This window comes from Sitophilus oryzae, unplaced genomic scaffold (assembly GCF_002938485.1).
Source record: "Sitophilus oryzae breed Bouriz unplaced genomic scaffold, Soryzae_2.0 scaffold_882_pilon_pilon, whole genome shotgun sequence".
NCBI lineage: Eukaryota > Metazoa > Arthropoda > Insecta > Coleoptera > Curculionidae > Sitophilus > Sitophilus oryzae.
This window is the reverse complement of record NW_022147508.1, coordinates 332,497-342,229: the sequence shown is the minus strand read 5'-3', so window position 1 is coordinate 342,229 and position 9,733 is coordinate 332,497.

Here is a 9,733-nt window from a genome sequence, read left to right as displayed (position 1 = left end):
CTTGATTCTACAGAGTCCGGCAATAGTGCGTCGGGCATCTGCAGCTCCTATAATAAAAAAACTTATAAATTTTGTAGTCCAGACATAAAGTATGTATTAGGATGTATTTGAGGAAAATATTTGAACTTCTAAAGGGTGGCTCAAAAAAGTGTGAGTGGATCGCGAATATTTTTTTAAATGGAACACCTATATACATAGTGGCACAACTCATTCGCCTTGGTTGATTATACGAAAACGGAAATATGTAGAAACAAAATATTTTATGGGCATATGTGGGAAGACCATGTGCATAATTTAAAATTATTTTGAAATGTGCAGGGTATGTCAGAACTAAGATTTACACCAAAGTTATATATTTTTTCTTATGAAACACCCGGTATTTTATTTCATATTTGGATCCTTGGACACAAAATAAGGCCTTTATTATAAGTTTAGGGTTATTATATATTAATTCTTTTTTTCATTTATTTTTTATTACCCGAAACAGTTACATCACACAAACCTCGTACCTGAGTGTTTTATCTCTTTTTTGTCTCAATAATTGCACTAACAAAAAACTAAAATACTTAAATATTATAACCAAACCATGATTTCAGTATTATTGTATGCGATCAACATGACGGCGGCGGCGGCGCGGCGGCGACGTGAATTAGATAGGGATAATATCTGATTTTTGCCGTTGAAGCGCTGCGGTCGCAATTTGTTGAAATCAACTGAAATGCAACAAGGGCCTATACTAATTAATTAATTCATCATCATCAGCCAGCCCTTTGCGTCCACTGCTGGACATAGGCCTCCCCCATTTGCGCCCACTGTTGCCTATTTTGTGCGCTCTGGATCCAGTTATTGGTGATCCTTTTTATGTCGTCAGTCCATCGTGTTGGTGGTCTTCCCTGGTTTCTTTTGTCAGCTCTCGGTCTCCATTCGAGCAGTGTTTTGGTCCACCTACCATCGGTCACTCGAGCCACATGTCCAGCCCACTTCCACTTGAGTGTAGCGATTCGTGACACAACGTCGATGACGCCTGTTCTCGCACGTATATCCTCGTTGCTTATATGATCCCGCAAAGACACTCCAAGCATTGATCTTTCCATTCGTCGCTGTGCCACTCTGAGCCTCTTAGCAGATGCGATGGTCAGTGTCAAGGTCTCAGCTCCATACGTCATAACCGGTAGTACACATTGGTTGAAAACCTTTCGTTTTAGGCAGATTGGCTGGTCGCCCTTAAACACATCTTTTAACTTTCCATAGGCGGCCCAAGACAGGGTTATACGTCTCTTCAGTTCGCATGTCTGATTGTCTCTTGTGATCTGTATCTCGTGTCCCAGGTAGTTATACCTATCCACAAGCTCCACCTCACTGTCACCCACAACAATATTTCCACTGGGAACCAGGTTGGTCATGAATTTGGTTTTTGAGAAGTTGATCTTCAGGCCAACCCCGATACACACCTCCCGCAATTCTCGGAGCATCACTTCAGTATCCCTTAGGTTGTCGGATAATAAAACAATGTCATCAGCAAAACGCAAATTTGTGAAGTTCTTGCCATCAATCATCAGTCCCTTCCCCTCCCAGTCGAGTTTTTTAAAGGCACTCTCCAAAACGGCGGTAAATAATTTCGGTGATATAGTATCTCCTTGACGAACGCCCCTGCCTATCGGTATGGTTTTAGTGTTCTCGTGTAGTTTTACCGTCATCGAGGCGTTTTTATAGATATTGTAAATAAGCCTTGTGTATCTATAGTCCACCCGACATTCTTGCAAGGACCTTATCACTGCATCTGCATCAGAATTAATTAATTAGCTGCAGCATGCAGCATGAATTAATTAATTAATAAAATCTGCAGCATGAATTAATTAATTAATAACTACTTTATATAAACTGGTGTTTAACAAAACGGTGATGGTAAATGCTTCAATATGCCTACGCGCACCTATTCGCCGTTTTAAAACAGTGCGCGTAGAATGCATCGCAGCTACCATCCTGGCGAGCAGCGCGGCCAGCATCTTGGCGAGTATCGCATCGAGATGCCTCACTATGTTTGCGCCCTTACTCACGAGATATCCGATCTCATCCGGCCTCGAACCGGCGTGAATGAGCAGTGTGTGTCAATAGATTTTACCGAGTTCAATCACAATATCTACGCTAAAACAGTAACCTTAAACCCAGGAACCTACATTATTGCCATATAGATGTCCGAAATGCGATAAAACCTAGGATTTACCAAAAGCACGTGGTAGTAAAAACCAAGCAACCCCACCAAATAAACCAGGCTAACCAATTAACACCCTCCAAATAACCAGGCTAATCTAATTAGTTGCTAATGCTTTTGGTAGATCCTAGGTTTTACCGCATTTCGGACCATTTACAGTAACATAGACATTGAAAATTAATGTAACGTATTTCAAAAACGTTATACTGTCAACAATCTGTGAGTGAACAATTTTGTCGAAAATCTTAGCAAATATGTAACACAGTGTGACACAAAGTTTACTGATGAGCCTATAGCTTTTTATACTGCACGTCTCGCGACCCTTATAGAGAGCAATAATATGAGAAGGTTTCCATATTATATAGGAACAATAAAACTTGAAACAACAAAAACAGAAACAGCAAAAATTGAAACAACAACGCATTTTCCCACCTAGCCAAATGACGGCGACAAATGGAAAAAGTTTGGATGGCGCAAGACCTCCCTTTCAGTTTCAGTTGCTAGCCCATTTTTAATAAACAGGAGCGCTACATGTTAATCATGTTAATTCCTGTGAGACAAGGAGCTGCGTTCCACTCAAGGCCCAGCCGCCCACCCTCAATGACGCAACTTCGCGCATTACGAAACTTGTGCCGCGCTAAACTTTTAACGACACCGGTGCCGCTGTAATTTCGAATGCTAAATGAAAACTCTTGCAAGCATTCCAACTTCGGTAAAAATAACTAATAATGGACTGTGGTAAAGAGTAAAGAGAGATGTCAAACAACAGGTGAAAACAACAATTTTGAAATAGATTTGTGTGCCTGGAAACATTGAAATTTTTCTATAATTAGTGTTAATTTGACCTTAAGTCAATTTTTAGTAAACGAGGTCTAGAAGTTAATTTTGCTAAAATTATCATTGATTGTCTTTCCCCAACCGCATTTGACGCCGTTTTTTTTTGCAACAATGCAATAGCCTTAGATCAAGAGCAATAGCCTACTTACTGAATTCAATTACAGGCGTTATAATATCACGTTCAAGCTCTGTTTTCTGGCTGTTTTATGTTCCTTACTGGGTGATTTTTGAAAATCCCTTGTCTACTCTTGACTCTATATGTACAGGGTGTCCCACTAAGAATAGCTCTCGGCTGTATCTCGGAAAGTATTAGTCGTAGGGCTTGTGGAAAAAAATATTTATACCTAAAGAGACCATGACAAATTGATGGAAATTATTTTTAAGTTTGTAGAACGGCCGCTAGAGGGCACAACTGCTATGGAAAATAAGAAAATAGATTTTTTTCGAAGTTTTGCCTAGATAAGGTGTACTCTAAATAATAGCTTCACAATCTTCAGTAAATTTTGGATCTTTTTTGTTGGAACCATTTTATGGTTATGGTTAGGTTAGGTTAGGTTAGGATGATAATGTTTATTAAAACCCGGACAGTATCGTTAGATTTTAACGTTTTTTTTAATTTAGTATCCAATGCAGCGTAATATGTCGTTACGACAATAGTCACTAAAACTATCCCGTCATATTAAATAATTACTTCAAAAAGTAATGATAATTGAAAAATTGCAAATTGATCGTGATCCCTTCTTTTCGCCCTTAAAAATTAACCAAAGCATGTATTGACAAGAATCAAAAAACAAAATGCTCAGGAATCATGGTTCTGACCGTAAAATCATATCTTAGGAAAATTTACACACGAAATTATTGCACAGGGTGTTTTAAAGTTAAGGTAAAAAACAACCCCTCGATTAACACTGTATAATATACCAAATATTAAAGATTATAAAAAACTGAATTTACGAATTAAAGTTGATATAATTACATACAGCTAGCTAAAAAAATCATGAAAATAGATCTAAAAATAACAAAAATATAACACTTTAAAATTGACCAAAAATTTCTCCGTTGCGTTTTTTTTTCGCATCTGAGTGTAGAATGCCTGAAATTTATTTTTCTTTAATCTTACTAGTATATTATAAGCACCCACTATGCTTTCCGGAACCGGGGCTGTTTTTCGGAACTGGGAATTTCGGTACAATGCCTTTAAGGTACCGGGATCTCCCTTTTTTTTTCGGTACTTTCAGTACTGGCTAATTTTTATTCAATGATGGTGAAGTTTATCAATCGGCAAGCAGAAGATAGTAAAATCGATTGAAATTTAATTTTTTAATGAAAATATCAAATTATTACGTAATCAGTTATGGGAAAATTAACATGAAGACAAATGAACACAAGCGAAGAAAATAAACGAAAAGACACATAGGTAGCTTAAAATTTACATCAAACAACATAAACCAACTTAAAAATTTGAAACAAATCCAAATCATTAAAAAAAATTAAAAAAAACATGAACACGAATACAAGGAAAGAAAAAACATACGTAACTTAAAATTCACATCAAACAATACTAGAGTTTCCGCACCCGGAGCTTGTTTTCGGAACCGTAAATTTCGGGTTCCATGCCTCTGAGGAACCCCCTCCCTCCCGTTTTTTCGGTAGATTCGGTACTAGCAATATTTTGTTCAATGATTGTGCACTTCGACAATCAGCAAGCAAGGGATGGTTTTCATTCAAGTCTAAATCAAATCAAAAGTAAAATCATCAACTTCAAAAGAACATCAGAAGGATCAGAAGTAAGAACTATCACTACTTATTGAGAAGATCTTGATTTCGACCACTAGGAAGCATCAATAGACTTTCACATGTAATAAAAAATATATTTTTTTAATTATTCTTACCGAGTCCCGAAAAAGATCCGGGAATTAATACTTTCGAGGCCCGGATGTTTGGTGTCTCAAAAGAACAGGGATTTCTCGGCTCTGAACGCTAATAAGGACTATACAAATTGAAGTAAATATTTTTTGAATATTTTAAATAAGGGGCTATTTCGTTGTTCCGTCTAAAATATTTGACGTTAGGTAAAAAATTACTGCTAATTAAGACGATATTTTTACCCTACTCTAGGAATAGTCCGTTTCCAGCTTGATTCAATTTGCAAGTTCGTTGTTATGCAAACTGGACTAGTTCCTGCTAGTGTTATTTTTAAATCGAGCAGCCTGTTACGGCGGTAGGAGCAAATACGACCTAATCACGTATTCAGCAGTCGGCCTGTCCAAACAGCCCTTGGTCAGTCTGGCCCTGAGAGAAGTGGCGTGGAGAGGAAAGGGCGGTGGATTATTCCAAGTAACGATGAAGGAAATTCGACTTGGAGAGATAAGGTAGTAGTATTATTGTTAGTTTTAGCTGTGTTAACATTAAGTTTTGAAGATGATTTTGAACAGATGTCATTGATTTTGAACGAAAATTGGAACTATTTTAACTTAATATATTTTACATCAGTCAAATTAGATAAAACATCAATCGGTGGAAAAAAATCCTGAGGTCTGGGAAATGGTCTTAAACTGATCTTTTACATTTAGGTTGATGTGTGTCAAAAGACTCTGAGAGTGGTGGGTAACTCAAAGTGATTTCTGAAGGCTGAAAATGCAAGGTAATAATGAAAAAAATGTATTTATTAATAAAAACAGTCAGACTCGTCGATAATAGAACCTCGTCAGTCAGCAGCTGATAGAAGTGAGAATAGTGACAGCGCGCGTATTATAGGCGGGCCTTTACTCAATATACAGGGTGGTCCGAACTGTATTCCGGAAACTTCGGCAGCATATTCTGCAGATAAAAATAAGTAAAAATGTTGTATGTAAAGATGTATGTCCAAAAATGTTTAGTTTCGGAGATACAGGGTGTAGAAGTTTCATTTTTATTTCGATTTTTTCCAAATAATTTCTGCAGTAACGTCAATATTTGGATTAAAATTGGTGTCTGGGAGTTTTTTGACATGAGAAATTTGATTTTGATGTCAATATGACTCCTACTAGTAGAGGGCGCCACCTACTTATTTTTTAACTGGTTTGAAGAGTAATAACTTTTCGTCCGTACCTGTATAAAACTACTGAATAAAAAATACACATTTACGACGCTTTTTACGTAAAAAAGGTCTCTTGGTAAAAATCTCTACGAGTAATGGTTTTCGACATATTTGGAATCGAAATTATTATTACCTGTCATCACTGACATAAATTAAACATGTTGACTAAATAGTTATTAGACTGAGACCATAAATTTTCGTCAATAATGGCATGTATTGACTATTTCCATTCTAAATATATTGAGAACGGTTGCTCGTAGCGATTTTTACGAGATATTTAAGAGATTTTAAGAGATATTTTTTTACATAAAAAATCACAGAGATGTATATTTTTTCCCTCGGAGAGTTTTATACAGGTACTGACAAAAAGTTATTACGCTTCAAAACAGTTAAACACATGTAGGTGGCGCCTCTACCAATAGGAGTCATCTTCATCTAAATATTGACGTTACTTCAGAAATTACTTGGAAAAATCGAAATAAAAAATGAAATTTCTACACCCTGTATCTCCGAAACTAAGCATTTTAGGACTTACATTTATACGAACTTTTTTACCTATTTTTATCTGCATAATATGCTGCCGAAGCTTCCGGAATACATTCGAACCACCCTGTATATCGATATTTATCAATAATTTCACACAAAACAAAATAATTAATGTAAATAAATTAATATAAAAACGGCTTTATGGAAAAAACTTTTTTATACTTCTTAAATATCTTTTTCATACTTGAGCTCGTTTTCCTCCTTCTAGACATTTATAAGATATACATATTTTTCTTATAATATTTATGTTTAAATATCAATAATTATGATATTTATGATAGTCACAAATTCCATTGATGATAGTCACAAATTCAAAAAAAAATAAAATTTTATGTATTTTGTTTTGTGTGAAATTATTGATTAATATAAATATATAGAGTGGTCCAAACTGTATTCCGGAAACTTCTGCACCATATTTTGCAGATAACAATAAGTAAAAACGTTCGTATAAATTTATGTCTTAAAATTCTTAGTTTCGGAGATACAAGGTGTAGAAGTTTAATTTTTATTTAGATTATTTTTCAAATAATTTCTGAAGTAAGAGAAAACAACCAAAGAATTATTATAGAAAGAATTATTATAGAAAGAAGAGTTATTTACAAAAAGTTGATCGCTTTTGAGTTATAAGTTATAGGTAAAATATCACAAACAATTTTTTTTTAATATGTTAGTTGCTGGCATGGCGCCCCTGGCATACGGCGCCCCGAGCGGCCGCCCGGGTCTCCCGGCCCTTCCGCCGGCCCTGCATATACCCATTGAGGAATATATCTAAAATATTTCTCAATGGGTATACAGGGTGTCCCAGGCTGAGCGTGCATTAGAAGTTTCTAGAAAACTACACTTAATAGAGCGGAGATTTTTTGCACATTGTTTCCGAACGAGATTTATCGATTAAAAATATTTTCAATATGGCGGCACTTCCGAAAATACCGGAAGTTGACACCAACTTTCTTATTTTAAATGGGTGCCCCCATTTTTTATTACGTACCTACTTCAATTTTCTGAAAAATTTTTGAATTTTGATATTAAACACCCTATACCTAACATTAACCATTTTTGAGAAAAATATATTTAAAATTTTTGGAAGAATGAGAAAAACTGCCTGTCAAAAATATGTGTATAGCCCAGGCCCTAGACACTCAATAGTAATTTTATGGGACTACAAATTTAGTTTCTTCCGCATCGCCAGACGGCGCAAAAGACATTAACGTACAGGTTTCTAATTTATATACAAAGATGACATGACAGCTTCTATATTTACTACCATCTATGGTCTAATTTTGGTCTAGTTGTCAAAATGTTGGTGATCCGTCAAATTATTTTTAAATCATTTTTAAATAATTATTAATTTAGATATTCCTGATTTGTCGGAAAGTTCGGTGATTTGTGTTTTTAATATTATGTGCATTTTGACATTTACTGTTGATCATCATTTTCGTGTTTTTTAAATAATACATTTATGAACGAAATAAAAATATGTTTTATCATAAATAAGTAAGTACATAGTTGGTAATATAGTATTTTTAGTAACAGTTAATTAGTAGTCGTAAAAGTAATATTTTACTATATTATAATTTATTTGTTAAACCCAAAGAAATAGGCGCTATGTGCTCTATTCTTGGTGTATAAAATATATGTATTCATAATTTAATTTTTGGTTTTGAATATGTTACACTTCTAATGATCTAATAAAAACATAAGATGTAGTAAACAAGTCTATATTTATTATTTTATATTTTACAAGGAATAATTTTGCTCTTGAATAACGTTACCGTTTTAGTTAGCGTTAATAAATAACGGTACGCTAAAATTATGTCATGCCAAAACTCTCCATTAGTTTCTTCCTGATCACCAGGTGGCTCTAAATGAAGGACCTATTTATTTTATATCAGTGTCCAATCTATCTCTAGTACGTGACATTAGTCTATGGTATAGCCTAAACGTCAAATTTAGTTTGCATATTTATTTCTATTGGCGTTAAGGGAATTGTCTAATGTCCAGTCTCCCGGTTCCCGGAATTACATTCAGTATCGTCCCCAACAAACGAGAAAGAAAAAAATGTCTAGATTTATTCGAGTCATCCCCTGGTTTCCCGGCAAAGATAGCCAACAAGAACAATCAAGCAGGACGTTAGCAGCACAACGCGAAAGAGGCGTTCGTGCTGGAGAGTGGCACATTAGGATATCCAATATTCCGGTGCGGTGGCGAACGCTCGGCATGTAAATGAAGTTGGTGTCGTTGAGGGGAGGACAGCGCAAAAGTGACCCTTATGGACTACAAGGAGATATACGCAAGTTTTTGGGTTTTATCAAACCATGGATTATCCACATGTGTAGAGGAAATAGATAATATAGGATTTATTTATGTATTTATCGTGTATAATGTATATGTTACGGTTAAGGTCCAATACCCGGTTGCGATTTTACTAAATATATACTATTACAGCACAAGACACGCCCCCAAATACGTCATTGGAAAATATAATCTATCTCAGCACATTCCTCCAAAATCTAAACGTTTGCAGCACAACAATACGTCGTTGGAAAATTTAATTTTATGTTCATTTCACGTGTGTTAGGCTGTGTGGAGATGGTTGTGGGATGCAAAAAAATCACATAGATATTAAAGAAAGAAGAAAACTATGATGGAATTCCGTTATATACTTTATGCACAAAGTGAAGAAGAAACAGAGGAATTATTTGGTACCTTATGTGAAAAATGCAAATACCCAAATTTTATCAACTATCTTAAAAATTTGTGGGAAAGAAGGAACGAGTGGTGTCACTTTTATAGAAAATCATTGTGTACTAAAGTTCACAACACAAACAACTTTGTTGAAGCATCTACCAGAGTACTGAAAGATATTATACTGGAAAGATGTAAATGCTTTAATGCTGTGGTATTAGATTTTATAACCAATATTCTGGAATGTTACCATAAAAGACGTCTGATATCATTTGCTAGCAACAGAATAACGAAAATTAATTTAAACTACTTAAAATTTAAAGATAAAATTAGAAATCTAATAGTTAAAAAAATAGATAATGAAACTTTTTTAG